This window comes from Lemur catta, chromosome 9, assembly GCF_020740605.2.
Source record: "Lemur catta isolate mLemCat1 chromosome 9, mLemCat1.pri, whole genome shotgun sequence".
Taxonomy (NCBI): domain Eukaryota; kingdom Metazoa; phylum Chordata; class Mammalia; order Primates; family Lemuridae; genus Lemur; species Lemur catta.
In genome coordinates, this window is record NC_059136.1 from 17,466,109 (window position 1) to 17,481,466 (window position 15,358).

Consider the following 15,358-nt stretch of genomic DNA (forward strand, 5'->3'; position numbering starts at 1 on the left):
TTTTTCTCACAGGCGCCGACATCTGATAGACCGGGCTTTGATGGCTCTGCCAGGAACCAGCTGTGGACCTGGGAGAGATGCCTAACGTTTCTGCTGAAATGGGGGTGACATGGGCTTGACCCAAGGCTTAGAGGAGCTGGTGTAGACGTGCACATGAGAGCCATGAGCCATCAAGTGCAGGCAGATCCAGGTCACAATTAGTACGTAATTGTTTACTTTTGAATTTTAAAACATATTGATGTGGGTTTTCATTGTTAATTTGAAAACAGTTTGGTGTAGGTTATCTACCCAGCAGAGACCACTCATCCAAATATCAGTGGCTGTAAAGTCACAGTTTAGAGAAGTGTGGCAGGAGAAAAAGGGTTTATGTTCTGACACATGAAGAAGACATTTGGCCTTTGAAGTGTGGACAGACACCCAGCAGAGGGTGGAGAGACACAGTGGAGAGACAGCTCTCAGGTCGTGTGGGGCTGTCCTATCTGAGGCGATGCCAGCCGGGCTGACTTCTGGCTGGGGCAGGTGACCTCTGGCCTGCTGGGTCAGGAGAACTCAAGGTTCCAGGATCTTCGGCCACATTTTCTTGGCATATCTGATGCCTTCTTAAAATCAGAGCTGTGAAGCCCATGAATGACCCCAGAAGTTCATTTTTATTGACATCTCTGACTACTGCTTTGCAGTTGAGTCACACTTTGCTTGTACGCATGGCAGTGACACTCTGCATTTACCCTGGCTTAGCCTAGATGACTTCAGTGTAAGATGTGGTTTGGCAGATAGCACAGTCCTTTGTAGTGGGAAGATGTATTAGTCCTGTTGCTTGTTAGAAAGCTTCTTTAATGGAATTTCAATTACACTGTAGCCTCCGGATAAACCCACCTAACTATTAGAGTCTGGAAAGAAAAAAAAAATACTTCACAGAAAAGTGTGTTTCAGTTATCTATTGCTGCAAAATAAACCATCTCGAAATTTAGTGGTATTGAACAACCACCCACCCTTCCTGACTCTGTGAATGAGGAGTTTACTCAGGGCAGGGCAGAGATGGGCCAATAACTAGGAACCTCTCAGATGGCTAGAACTGGCTGGGACGGCGAGGCTGGGGCCGTATGTTTAGGGTCTTAGTTTTGGCTATTGGCTGGTTTCCCTGGGTCATATCTGCTGGGGCTAAAATGTCCAAGAGGGCTCCTTCACTCACATGCGTGTCCCGTGCTTGGGCTGGGCTGGCCAGATACCCTTCTGTCCTCAGGTGGCCTCTCTGTGTGGCTACTTGGACTTCCTCCGGGCATGGCAGTCATACTTGCTGCGTGGTGGCTGGCCTCTCCTAGCGTGAGCATTCTAAGAGGCTCTGGTGGGACCTGCAAGGCTTCTTATGACTCAGCCTCCTGGGTCCCAGAGTGTCACCACTGTCACATTGTCGTGACCAAGCAAGTCACAAAGGCTGGCCCATGTTCAAGGGGCTGGGAATTAGACTCCACTCAATGCCAGGAGAAGCCACCCCTCATTTACTATAAAAATTTCCATTTCCATTTCAATACTAGAGTATTTTAATACACAAAGTTGAAATTCAACTTAACGTTCTATTTGGATATTTAATATTTTGTTTAATGTGTAACATAATAACAGAGACTGTTTTATGGTAGCCCTTAGAATCCGTGAACTATGAAAACATGCCTTTCAGAATTGATTGACAGGGAAAGGAAACGGCTATGAAATTCTTACATGTCTTGAAAAACTCTGCTGCCGTTGGAGTTACAGTGCTCTGTCTGCTGTGGGCCGTGCACGTTCTGAGCTTCTGAGAGTCCCTTAGTCTCAGCTGAAGGCCTGCGGGCCTCTCATGAGTAACGTGTAGGCACTTTGAAGTGACAACAGCAGGGTGTCCCCAGGGCCGCCTTCACTTGTTTTCTGGGTTATTGTGTCTCTGGGACGTTGTTGGAACATCTGTGTAAAACTGAAGTTAACGGTACAGGCTGCATGAGTTTGCTGGGGTTCCCGTAACAAAGTACCATAGTGGCCGAAACAACAGAAATTTATGGTCTCACAGTTCTGGAGGCCGGAAGTCCGAGATCAAAGGTGTCAGCGGGGTTGGTTGCTTCTGAGGACCCTGAGGGAGAATCTGTTCCAGGCCTCTGTCCTGGCTCCTGGTGGTCTGCTGGCCATCTTTGCCGTTGCTGGCCTTGTAGACACATAACCCTGTCTCCATCTCATGTGCACATAGCGTCTTCCCTGTGTTCATGCCTCTGTGCCCAAAACCCCCTTTTTTAAGGACCCAGTTGGATTGGATTAGGGGCCTAACCTACTCCAATATGACCTCATCTTCACAGTATCTGAAATGACCCTATTTCCAAATAAGGTCACAGTCTGAGGCACTGGGGCTTGGGACATCAACATATGAATTTTGGGGGCAGGGATACAAGTCAACCCATAACATAGGATAAGCTCCAAAAACTAATAATTTTGATTATTTTTCTTTGGAGAATAAGAGAAAATGGATAAGGCCATGGGGAAAATGTTATTACTAAAAGTCATACAAATCAGGAGGGGGGGTCATGCAGGAGGGAGTGGGGCCGCAATGTGGGATCGCTGCCCACGTGCCCTTTCAAGGCCAAGTGCCCGGGATGGACATGCACGTGCTGTCCGCAGAGGGGGCAGGTGTGATCTGAGAGGCAGCTCTCCCTGCCGTGCCTGGTGTCAGGGTGGGGACTGGATGTCTCTGGCCAGGCTGCTCCTGAACACAGTGCTCAGTTGACAGCACCTCCCCTTCTTACCTGGCTCCTCTAAGGCTCCTCGGGGCCCCTGTATGGACCCACTTTTCTCAGCGCAGAGGTCAGAGGCAGTATCATACTTACATTTCCCACGTATGATGGCTTTCGATATTAATTCCAGTTCTAGTCTGAAGACATATTGTGACTACTCTCCTGGCCTCTGCCTGGTTTCCCAGGACCACGTGTCACTCTTCATGTCCCCACAGCAGGTCTCATCAGGCTCTCTCTGCTTTCTTAGGGTCAGTTTTCCAAGGGGGCATTTTTGGACCTTCTCCTCAATTTCTGTCAGTGAACTTACCTAGGCCCACATGCACCAATTAGAGTGCATTTTAGAAAGGCTCATGCTTAAATGTCCAACTATTAAATTTTTAGGAAAATAATATATGGGGCATGCTTAGTTTCCAAAGATGGGAGATGAGTGTGGCACTGTTGTCTGTGGTTTGGCTGTTGGCACTCTTGCTTGTTACCCCAGTTATGTATTTATCACACACCACAGCTGAAGGGACACTCGAGAGACCACTTAACCCATTGTTCTTCCCTTCAGGAAAAAAAAACAACTCAAAGCTTTTTAGCCAAATGAGAATTTATTCCTTTTTTCCACTTTAAAAATATTCAATAATCAACCTCCATTAGAAGCTACCCATAAATAATCAGCATAAATAATTGAGTGTCAGTGATCTAGAAGTAACCAGAGATTTTACATTTTAAATCCAGTATTTGCATGTAAAATTATGGCTGTAGAATTACAGTGGAGTCACGATTTCCTAATTTTGTTCTCTGAATTTTAATACCACCTTCCTTTAGGAATTTCCTGTTTATTTTCCGTTATTTCTTTAAGGATGGGATGAGAAATTGAACAACTTTCTTTGACCTCTTGCATTAGCTGGTATTGGTGTAAATTTTACTAAAGTATATTTCTTTTATAAGTAGTTTTTCCCCAATGACAGTGCATTTTATCTCATTGTATGCCTAAATTATTAAAATATTTTGTTTATGCTTTAGTGCCATGTAGGTGTTTATATTCACTTAATCCTCACAGGAGAATATATTAACAGTGTTGGAAAAGTTACTAGAGAAAATTTGATTGTGATTTGGAGGGGAGTGTGATTCAATTGGCAGCAGTGGAGAGTCTCAAAGTATTAGTGCTTTATTTTCTTGACCTGCGTAGAGTTGTCAGTGTGGGAAGGTGGGGCCTGCAGAGGAAAGTGGCTCGTCTCGCACGGGCTGCTCAGCTTGCATTCTTGGCTGGCGTATTAGCGATCCGCTGTCATTGATGAATGTTGGTGCATGAATGTTCATATAGTTTGCTCAGTTCATGGGGGATGTTTAGACTTCACAAAGGAACCCTCTAATCATGTCAATTGTACATAGATAGATGAGACTCTCTGTTTGAAACTGCATTAGGAAAGTCGCATTCCAGAGATGTGAAAGAAAAGGTACAGAAACTCCATGTTTTCAGCAGCAGTGGCAAGGACTCACCCAAGTCCATCGGGAGGACCCCAGGCAGGCATTCTCGTTTGAGTCCCCTGGCTCCGTCTGTAGTGGGTGTGGCCTTCATGACAGCAGTGTGAGGGATGACCCCAGCACATCCGGCAGTCCTCACTGGGTCTTTCATGTATGTCCAGTGTGCTGCCCGCCTCCCGGCGGGCCCGCTGCCTGGCAGTGCAGATGCCAACTATTAGCCATCGTGCCACCTGCTGCCGATTAAAAAGCCCCCTCACCTTTGGCCCTTCTGAAAGTCATGCTCTAAAATTATTCCTCCTCCATATCAAACAAACAAACATGGAGCCCTCGTTCCTTCAGTCTAAAACTCACGCCACATGTAAATTAATTTGACTGGGGACTTGTGTCCAGGGCAGTGGCAGCTCGCCAGCACACCCGGGTGCTGTGAGGACTCAGCCGCTGAGCCCGGCCCTGAGAACTCCAGAGCAATCAGCAGCAACTCACTGTGAGATGGGCATGGTTATCTGAGATATTTATGCATCGTGATTGCTGTTGGATTTTTAAAATAAACTTCATCTTTTAGAACAGCTTTAGACTTACAGAAAAATTGTTCTAGACTTACGCAAAAATTTCAAAGATAATATAAAGAATTCCCAGTTTCCCCCATTAGTAACATCTCACATTAGTATGGTGCGTCTGTTAAAATTAATGAGCCAATATTGATGCATTTTAATCAATTAAAGCCCACAGCTTATTCACATTTCCTTAGTTTTACCTAGTGTCCTTTTTCTTGTCATCCAGGATACCTGTTACATTTAGTTGTCATGTCTCCTTAGGCTCCTCTTGGCTATGACTTTTTCATGGACTTTCCTAGTTTTTGATGACCTTGACAGTTTCAAGGAGTACTGGTCAGGTGTTTTGTAGAATGCCCGTCTATTGGAATTCATCTCCCGTTTTTCTCATGATTAGACTGGATTTGGGGGAAGAAGACCACAGGAGGTAAAGTGCCATTCTTAACACATCCTATCAAGGGTACACTGTTAATAAGATTTTTCTTGTATAAAGAAAGTGACTTTTGTATATTAACATTGTATCTTGTGACCTTGCTGTACTAGCTTATTAGTTTGGGAGTTTTTTGACAGTTCTTTGGGATTTTCTACAAAGACAATCATGTCATCTATGAACAAAGACAGTTTTATTTCTTCCTTTCCAATCTTTATAGTTTTTTTTTTCTCGTCTTATTGTACTAGCTAGGACTTCTAGTAGGATGTTGAATAGAAGTGGTGAGAGAAGACATTCATCTCCTTAGGAGGAAAGTGTCTAGTATTTCACCACAAGGTATGATGTCAGCTGCAGGATTTTGTAGGTGTTCTTTATCCAGTTGGAGAAGGGCATCTCTAATCTTAGGTTGTAGAAAATTTTTTTCATGAGTGGGTATTAGATTTTGTCAAATGTATTTTCTACATCAAATGATATGATATGACTTTTGCCTATTAGCTTATTGATATGGTACATTACACTGATTCATTTTCAAATATTGTACCAGCCTTGCATACCTAGAATAAATTCCACTAGTTTGAGGTGTATAATTCTTTTTATGTATTGTTGGATTTGATTTGCTAATATTTTGTTGAGAATTTTGTGTTCATGAGAGATATTGATCTGTAGTTTTTCTTTTTTATATTTTATGTATCTGGTTTTGGCATTAGGATAATGTGGTTTCATAGAATGAGTTAGGAGGTGTTCCTTCTGCCTTTGTGTTATAGAAGAGACTGCAGAGAACTGATACCATTTCTTTCTTAAATGTTTGGTAAGATTCTCCAGTGAAATTATCTGGGCCTGGTGCTTTCTTCTTTGGAAAATTATTAATTATTGTTTTAATTTCTTGAGTAGCTATAGGCCTATTCAGAGTATTTCTCCTTATGGGAGTTTCGGTAATCTGTGTCTTTCAAAGAATTGGCCCATTTCTTCTAATCTGTCAAATTTGTGGGTATAAAGTTGTTCATAGTATTCCTTTATTATCATTTCAATGTCCATAGGTCAGTATTGATAACCTCTAATTTATTTCTGATATTAATGATTCATGATTTGTATCTTCCTATTTTCTCAGCCTGATTTTCTCTGTTGTTTTTCTATTTTCATTTTCATTGCTTTCTGCCATATTTTTTTTTTCCCAAGAGGCGGGGGTCTTGTTCTGTCATCCCGGCTGGAGTGTAGTGGTGTGGTCATAGCTCACTGTAACCTCGAACTCCTGGGCTCAGGCAACCCTCCCCCCACAGCCTCCCAAATCACTGAGATTACAAGTGTGAGCTGCCACTCCTGGATGATCTAATTTTTATTATTTTCTTTCTTCTGTTTGCTTTAGACTTAGATTGTTCTTTCTCTAGTTTCCTAAGGTTCAAGCTTAGATTATTGATTGTCAACCTTTCTTCTTTTCTATTATACGCATTTAGTGCTACAAATCCACCCTAAGTACTGCTTTTGCTTCACACAGCAAATTGTGATGTTATATTTTCATTTATTAGCAGTTCAAAATATATTTTAATATCACTTAAGGCTTCTTCTTTAAATTATGTGATATTTAGAAATATGCTTTTAGTCTCTAGATATTTAGGAATTTCCCATCTATTTTTCTGTTTTCATTATAGATTTTTAACTAATCTATATCCACATTCAAATAACACTATACTGGGTCATATCTAGCAATGGTTCATTTTCAGAGAATATTCTCAGTTTCTCCTTCCCACCCCTTACAACATTGCTATCATTCATTGTATTTATACATGTGCTGTAATTGCCCCAATACATGGTTATTATTATTACGTTAAGCAGACAGTTATCTTTTTGATCAATTAAGAATAAGAAAAATATAAGGGATTGGGAACTTGTTGGTCAAAGAATAGAAAGTCCCAGTTAGATAGGAGAAATAAGTTCAAGAGATCTAGTGTACAACATGGTTACTATAGTTGATAACAATGTATTGTATTCTTGAAAGTTGCTAAGAGTAGATTTTAATTGTTCTCATCACAAAAAAATGGTAAGTATATGAGGCAATGCATGTGTTAATTAGCATAATTTAGTCATTCCACAATGTATACATATTTCAAAACAACATGTTGTATGGGATAAATATATATGATTTTTGTCAATTAAAAATATAATCCATATTTGAATTTATAAAAAAGAATAATAAAAATAAAAAATGTGTTTTACCTTCATTTATTCCTTCTTCAAAACTCTTCCTTTCTTTATGTAGATCTGAGTTTCTGACCTATTCCATATTCCTTTTTCTCAAATAACTGCTTTTAAACATTTTTGCAGGGCAGGTCTGCTGGTGATGAATTCCTTCCATTTTTGTTTCTCGGAGTCTTTCTTTTTCACTTTTGATGTATAATTTTGCTACATGTAGATTTCTAGGTTGTTGGATTTTTTCTTTCATCACTTTTAATATTAGTCTTCCTGCTTGCTTTTTGATGAGAAGTCTACTCTGATTCTTATATTTGTTCATCTATAGCTAAGGTGTTTTTTTTCCTCTGGTTTCTTTCAAGATTTCCTCTTAATCTTTGGTTGTCTGCAGTTTGAATATGATGTGTGCATCAGTGTAGAACTTTTGGTACTTATCCTGCTTGGGTTCTCTAAGCTTCCTTGATCTACGGATTGGAAACTTTCCTTGATCTGTTTGGAAGGTTATCTGTCATTATTACTTCAGATCTTGTTTTGTTCCATTCTCTATTTATTCTCCTTTTGATACTCCTGTTTACATATATGACACCTTTTGAAATTATACCACTGTCCTTAAATGTTCTGTGTTTTTTGTTTTTGTCTTCTTGTTTGTTTGTTTGTTTGTTTTTTGCCTTTTAGTTGGGGACATTCGTATTGACCTATCCTCAAGCTCACTGTTTCTTTCCTAGCTGTGTCCAGGCTACTTATGAGCCCATCAAAGGCATTCTTAATTCTATCATAGTGTTTTTGATTTCTAGTATTTCCTTTGATTCTTTCTCAGATGTTCCATCTCTCTGCTCATATTACCCATCTGTTCTTGCGTATTTTCCACTGTTTCCATTACAGCTCTTCACATATCCATCATAGTAATTACAAAAATCTCTGCTGTATCTGAGTCTGGTTCTGGTGCTTCCTTCATCTTTTTAGACATTTTTCCTTGCCTTTTAGCATGGCTTGTACTTTATTGCTGAAAGCCATACGTATTGGGCATTAAGAACTAAGTTAAAGAGGCCTTAAGTGTGAGGTTTATGTTAATGTGGCTGGGGTTTGGGCTCTGTTTAATGGTTGCTCTAATTATAGGTGCCAGAGGCTTGTTTTTGTCCCATTTGTTGTCTTTGGACTTCCCTAAGAATGCCTCCTTGTATTTTGCAATTCTTTCAACTGCCACTCATTGTCATTACACTAGAGCCCTCTTGTTGTGGTGGGAAGGGGTGTGTGTGATGTGATTTAATCTGATGATTAAATTTCAGTTTTTTTGGTGTCCCTGTGCTGTGACCTTAACAAGCATTTCTTAAGCATTTTTCCCCCCTTAGGTGAGACAGGAAGCCTGCAGGCACGTGGAGTCAGGAAAAGCCCTGTCCCCAAGTGGGATAATGTGCTGGTGAAGTCTTTTTCCCTGAGAGTAAGCCTTTATTATGGGCAAGGTTCTAGTAACATGTCACTATGATTAGTCTTTCCACAGCTGTCAGGTGATCCTTCTGGGCTCTGAACCTTGGGAATCTGGTGGTGGTCTTAGAGGTAAAACACACAAAAGTGTGGGGGTCATCCTAGGACTGCAGTCCCGACCTATGTCTCACTCTCAGAATAGTGTACGCTCAGTCTCCAGCAGTTTGTGAAAATTAACATCTTAAGGGCTTCTACCAGTTCCTGGCTGCAACAGTGTCTCCAGACAAGCAGATCTGGGCTGAGACTTTGGATTCACAGCTCTTCAGATTTCTGGGTATCAGTTTACCCTGTAGCCGCAGTTCTCTGGTGGGTCCAAGAAAAGTTGTGGAGCTTCAGTTTGTTCAGCTTTTCTCATTTTGGAAGGATGGGAGCGATGACTTCGAAGCTTTTTACACATTGGAACTGAAACTGGACATCACTGTTTGGATTTTTAAAGGTAAACTTGTCACTGAGATGAACCTTTACTGGTGGCTTGTGTGTTGCAAGTCTGGGCACCTCTGCTTCTCTAATCCAGGAGAGCAACATGCTCTGCTGTTGAGTGGATGGCAGCGGCGAGTTTTGGTAGTCGCGGAATCAGAGAGCTTTTGAACAGTTGAGGATCTCATAGTTCATTCAGCCCAAATTTCCTTGTGTTACTGCAGAGGAAACTGGGGCTGTCCGATCTTCTTGTTCAAAAAGAATGGTTGGTGCTTTAAAGCCTGGAGCAGGCTCAGACTTTCTCTTTCTCTCCCCTGGTCTCTAATGGAAAAACTCGAGAGTTTATAGAACTTGGAAGCCTTCATATTTCCATTCATCTGAAATGAAGTAGTAAGCAGCCTGCTGTTCACCGCGTTCTCACGTCGTCAGCACACCTGGCAGTATTAATAGTAAGAGTCTCCCTCTGCCACCTTCTCTCGGGCTCTAGGTCAGTTTGGGGACACGGTGCAGATGTCAAAATGAGATGCTCTTACTTTTCATTGCTTTGTTTTGAATAAACAAATAGAGTAGGTATTTTAGGTGGCATACAGTTAAAATGTGGCTTTTAATTTTACACGTGACTTTAAGCAAACGGGCTTCTCTTTGGTATCGGTTTTGTAAAGGAAAGGGCTATGTGATGGCAGATGTCCCTGGAGAAAGAGGGCGTTCAGTTCGCAGACGTTGGTTTCCATCTAATCCTTGGGAGTTTCTGTCCATGAGTTGCACTAAGCAAACCAACAGGAAAATGTGCAGCCACACCTTGGAGATATTTCCGGTTTGGTTCCAGACTGTTGCAATAAGGCGAGTTGTCGCAATAAAGCGAGTCACTCAGATTGTTTGGATTCCCAGTACATATGAAGTTATGTTTACACTCGACTGTGGTCTATAAAGTGTTCAATGGCATTATGTCCAAAAAAACATGTACATATCTTAATTAAAAACACTTTATTGCTAAAAAAGTGCTGGCACAGATACCCAAAGTGAGCACAGACTGTTGGAAAAATGGTGCCAGGAGACTCGCTCGACACAGGGTTACCACAAACCTTCAAGCTGTAAAGAAACGCCATATCTGTGAAGTGCAATACATTGAAATACTTTATTGTGCAAAGTGCAATAAAACAAGTTATGCCTATAATTACTCCTTCAAGTGTGTTGCTGAGAAATTGCCACCAACATATGAAGAGCCCTCTAGAAACAAGGACATTTGACACCTCTAATCAGGAGATTTTTGTTGCCTGCGAGAGCCACATTTGGGTGGATGTTCAGTAGACACAGAAGGCAACTGTGGGGTGAGGTCACGCGGTTCCAGACGCAGCAGCATGGCCACGGTGCAAAAGCTACACAGCAGCAACTCATCTTGAGAGGAGGCCTGGTGTGAGCCGGTTGATGCATCTGGCTGCAGCTTCACGCCTCTTTCTTGGGTCAGTTATGAAAATTTTCCTCATCCCACCTGGATCACATATGTGGCTTCTCTGGACGTTGGTGTTGTGACACTTTCTGCCTCTTTGAGGTAGGCTGGCCTCTAAAGCAGGAGGGTAAATTCTTTCGGAGTCGGTAGCAGCTCTCAGTGCTTTATGGCCATTCCCCATGTTCTCTGGATTAATGTAGAAACATTACTGGGATGATACAATATTGAGTTTTTCCATGATATGTCTAATGCACTTGAACATTTTAACAAGCCAGCAGTTATGATAATTTTAATGGGAGATTCGTGTTCCATTTTGCATAAGTGATGAACTTAAATTTGATTGAGTCTTTGAATGCAAATCCCAAGAGCATACAGATCTAGTTCCTTAATGCTTTGAGGTCTGTTCCTGACTATTTTGATTCAAATATTTCTTCATTTTAGATTATTCTGTTTATCAGGGTATTTGAAAAGGAACAATGCTTTGCCTGTTGTTTTTTAATTAGCCTGATCTGATTATTGGTTTTTTTTTTTTAATGGAGCAGTAGGCAGAATATGTCAGCAAAGTTTTAAGTACAGTAGCTATGGTCCTACAAGTGAAATATTATTTATGGTAGCAGCTATGTATAGTTTTATGAGTGTTGCTCAGAATAACTCCATTGTATCTGGAATTTGAATGTGGCAATAATTGAGAGGTACATTTTGGCATAAATTTAGTTCTATTCTAGTATTGCTATTTGTGTAATTATCAAACCAAAAAGCTTAATTCTTTATTTCCCCTTTAAAACTTTATCTGAAATTTTACTTGGATTTTATGTTTAATAAAATATTTCTAGTTTTTGGCAGAATTAAATTTGTACCAAAAGAAAAACTAACTAAACTTTGTTTAGTTCCACTATATGACTGGCCTTGGTAATATCATTAATTTGCCTTTATAACTTATGTTTTTATGTGTCCTCTCTTAAAAATGAAGGAACTGATATTCCCCAAATATAGGAATTTTTTGTGAATTGGTACCAGAGCTGGGATCTGAACCTACATCTTTCATTTTTTTTTTTTTACATTTAATTGTGGATAATCTCAAACATATTCGGAAGTAAAGAGAATCGTGTTTGGGGCTCTTACGCGCCCATAACTCAGCACAGCTGTCAGTTACTCCTGGTGTTAATGTATCCACCACTTCTCCTTTGGATGAGGACAGCGAGCCTGAGACATCACTTACTTCATTTCAAAATACTTAACTATGTATCTCTAAAAGAAAAAGATTCATTTTTATATATTTTTAATATATATTAAATATAGATACATATTATATAATATATAATATTAAATATAAATATAGATATCATAATACCATGATCCCACCATATAGATACCAACAATTTGTTTTATCACCAGATAGCTCATGTTCAGATTTCTCTATGTCTGTCAGTCTCTATCTCCTCTCTCATTTTGCATTTCCTTGTTATGTCTTTTAAGTCTGTCTCTCTCCTTTATTTTTCCTATCTGGCCCTGATGAGAGGGCTGTCAGAAATAATCAATGTGTCCCTTGATTATCTCCTAGGAAATATGCCACAAGAGATACACAGTTAAATGGTTATATTTTAAAGTCACTTTAAAACCACTCTCTGTGGTTAAGTCACCAAGCCATCACACTGATTCCCTTATTTCATTTTGCTTTTGATTTTAGGGATTTATTTTTAAGTTTTTGATTTAATTTTGTTTTGTAATCATGTAAAACATTTACTGTTACAAAGTCAAATCTACACAATAAAGTATTTTCAGGGAATTCTAGTTGTCATCCCTGTCCCCTCTATCCTGTTTCTGTTTCTTTCCTCCCCACCCCCAACCCCATAGTAACCACTCTGATAGGTTTTTGCCTTTATCCTTTCGTTTCTAAATTATAAGCAAGTGCACACACGGTACACATACTGCATGTAAGTGCCCACACTCTAAACACTGTCTTAGCTCTTGGTTTTGTAACTTAATGATGTATCCTGGGGACCTGTCTAATGCAGTATGCAGAGACATTTCTCCTTCCTTTTTACAGCTGCACTGAGCTCTTTTGTGTGAGAGACGTTAAGCGTTTGTCTGTGACATGTTACATGCAACCCATTCCCACCTCAGTTTATCATTTGTCGTTTTGATTTGCTCTGGTAGCTTTTATATGTAAAGATTTTTATTTTGTGTTGTTTAATCTATCTTTCTTTCCATTATTACTTTGCAGTTTGAGTTATAGGAAATATTTCTCAACTTTCAGGTAGAGGAATTCCGTGTTTTCTTCTAATATTTAAATTGGGTCTCTCTCTCCATTTAAGTTTCTGATCTATTTGGGATTAATCCTGATATAATTGGTGAAAATCACACATATATTTTTCCTTTTCCATATGGCTCTCTGGATATATCAATATCAATTATTAAAAGTCCACGTTTCCCTCAATGATTTTAAATGATCCCATTTTCATATACTAAACTTCCATAGTCAAATGTGTCTGTCTCTGGATATTTCAATTCTGATCCATTGGTCTGTCAATTCAAGGACTAATATTATACTATTTTAATAATACGGCTTTATAATATGTTTTTTTTTTGAAGCAGAGTCTTGCTCTGTTGCCTGGGCTAGAGTGCTGTGGCGTCAGCCTAGCTCACAGCAACCTCAAACTCCTGGGCTCAAGCGATCCTCCTGCCTCAGCCTCCCGAGTAGCTGGGACTACAGGCATGCGCCACCATGCCCAGCTAATTTTTTCTATGTATACTTTTAGTTGTCCAGCTAATTTCTTTCTAATTTTTAGTAGAAACGGGGTCTAGCTCTTGCTTAGGCTGGTCTCAAACTTCTGAGCTCAAACGATCCTCCCGCCTCGGCCTCCCAGAGTGCTAGGATTACAGGCGTGAGCCACCATGCCTGGCCTATAATATGTTTTAATATCTGGTAGGGCTGGCCTTCCCCATTTATCTTTCTTTTTTTTTAATTAATTTTTTTACTTCAGGATATTACGAGGGTACAAACATTTTGGTTACATTTTATGACTTTGCCTCACCCAAGCGAGGATTAGAGGCATGCCCTTCCCCTCTACAATACTCACCACATCCATTAGTTGTAAGTTTACCCCCGCCCCACCCACCTAATCCCTAGAGAATATTACTACCCTGTGAGCACCATAGTGCTGATCAGTTAGTGCCAATGTGATGGCGAGTACATGTGGAGCCTATTCTTCTGTTCTTGTGATACCTCACTTCAGAGGATGGGCTCAAGCTCTATCCAAGAGAACATAAGAGGTGCTAGATCACTGTCGTTTCTTATAATTAAGTAATATTCCATTATATACATATACCAAATTTTAATAATCCACTCATGAATCGATGGGCACTTGGGTTATTTCCACATCCTTGCAATACTGAATTGTGCTGCCATAAACATTTGGGTGCAGATGTCTTCATTACAGAATGTCTTTTGCTCTTTTGGGTAGATGCCTAATAGTGCTATTGCTGGATCGAATGGTATTTCTATTTTTTAGCTCTTTGAGGTATCTCCAAATTCTCTTCCACGGAGGTTGCACTAACTTGCAGTCTCACCCTCAGTGCAAGAGTGTTCCCGTCTCTCTATATCCTCGCCAGTATTTGTTGTTTTGGGATTTTTTGATAGAGGCCAGTCTCACTGGGGTTAGGTGATATCTCATTGTGGTTTTGATTTGCATTTCTCTAATGATTAGAGATGTTGAGCATTTTTTGTATGCTTGCTGGTCATTATTCTGTCTTCTTTTGAAAAGTTTCTGTTCATGTCCTTTGCCCATTTATTTATGGGGTTGTTTGATTTTTTTCTTGTTGATTTTTTTAAGTTCTAGATAGCTTCTTGTTATCAGCCCTTTATCAGATGTGTAGAGAGAAAATATTTTCTCTCATTCTGTAGGCTGTCTATTCACTCTAATCATAGTTTCCATGGCTGTTCACAAGCTTTTTAATTTGATCAGGTCCCATTTATTTATTTTTGTTGCTGCTGTGATTGCTTTGGGGGTCTTCTTCAAAAATTCTTTGCCTGGGCCAGTGTCTGAAAGGGTCTTCCCAACATCTTCTACTAGAATTCTTAAGGTTTCATGCCTTAGGTTTAAGTCTGTTATCCATCCTGAATTGATTTTTGTAAGAGGTGAGAGGTGGGGATCCAGTTTCAATCTTCTGCATGTAGCTATCCAGTTTTCCCAGCACCGTGTATTGAAAAAAGAGTCTTTTCCCCAGTGTATATTTTTGTCTGCTTGTTAAAGATTAGACCACCATATGCGGATGGTTTCATCTCTGGGTTCTCAGTCCTGCCCTCACACCTGCAGACCCTGAGTACAGGACCCTCACTGAAGGCCCTTGACGTCACAGGTGCTTACAATCAGCAGAGGCCCCACCCTAAGGCCAGAGGCTTCACAGGTGTAGACACTCAGTACAGTTCACTCCCTGAAGGCTGCTGCTCTGACAGGTGGAGACAACGAGTACCGGACCTTTACTGAAGGCCCCTGTCCTCACAGGTGCAGACACTCAATACAGGCCACACATTGAAAGCGTCTGTCCTCCCAGCTGTAGACACTGAATACAGGCCCCACGTTGAAGGCCCCTGTCCTGACAGATGAAGATACTCAGGACAGGGAGC

The 15,358-nt window shown here is 40.5% G+C and overlaps 1 protein-coding gene across 2 annotated transcripts in view; it reads left to right on the forward strand.

The window, feature by feature from the left end:
- FAM189A1 (family with sequence similarity 189 member A1) overlaps positions 1 to 15,358 on the forward strand; it is a 325,715-nt gene that overhangs the window by 175,731 nt on the left and 134,626 nt on the right. The window lies entirely within an intron of this gene.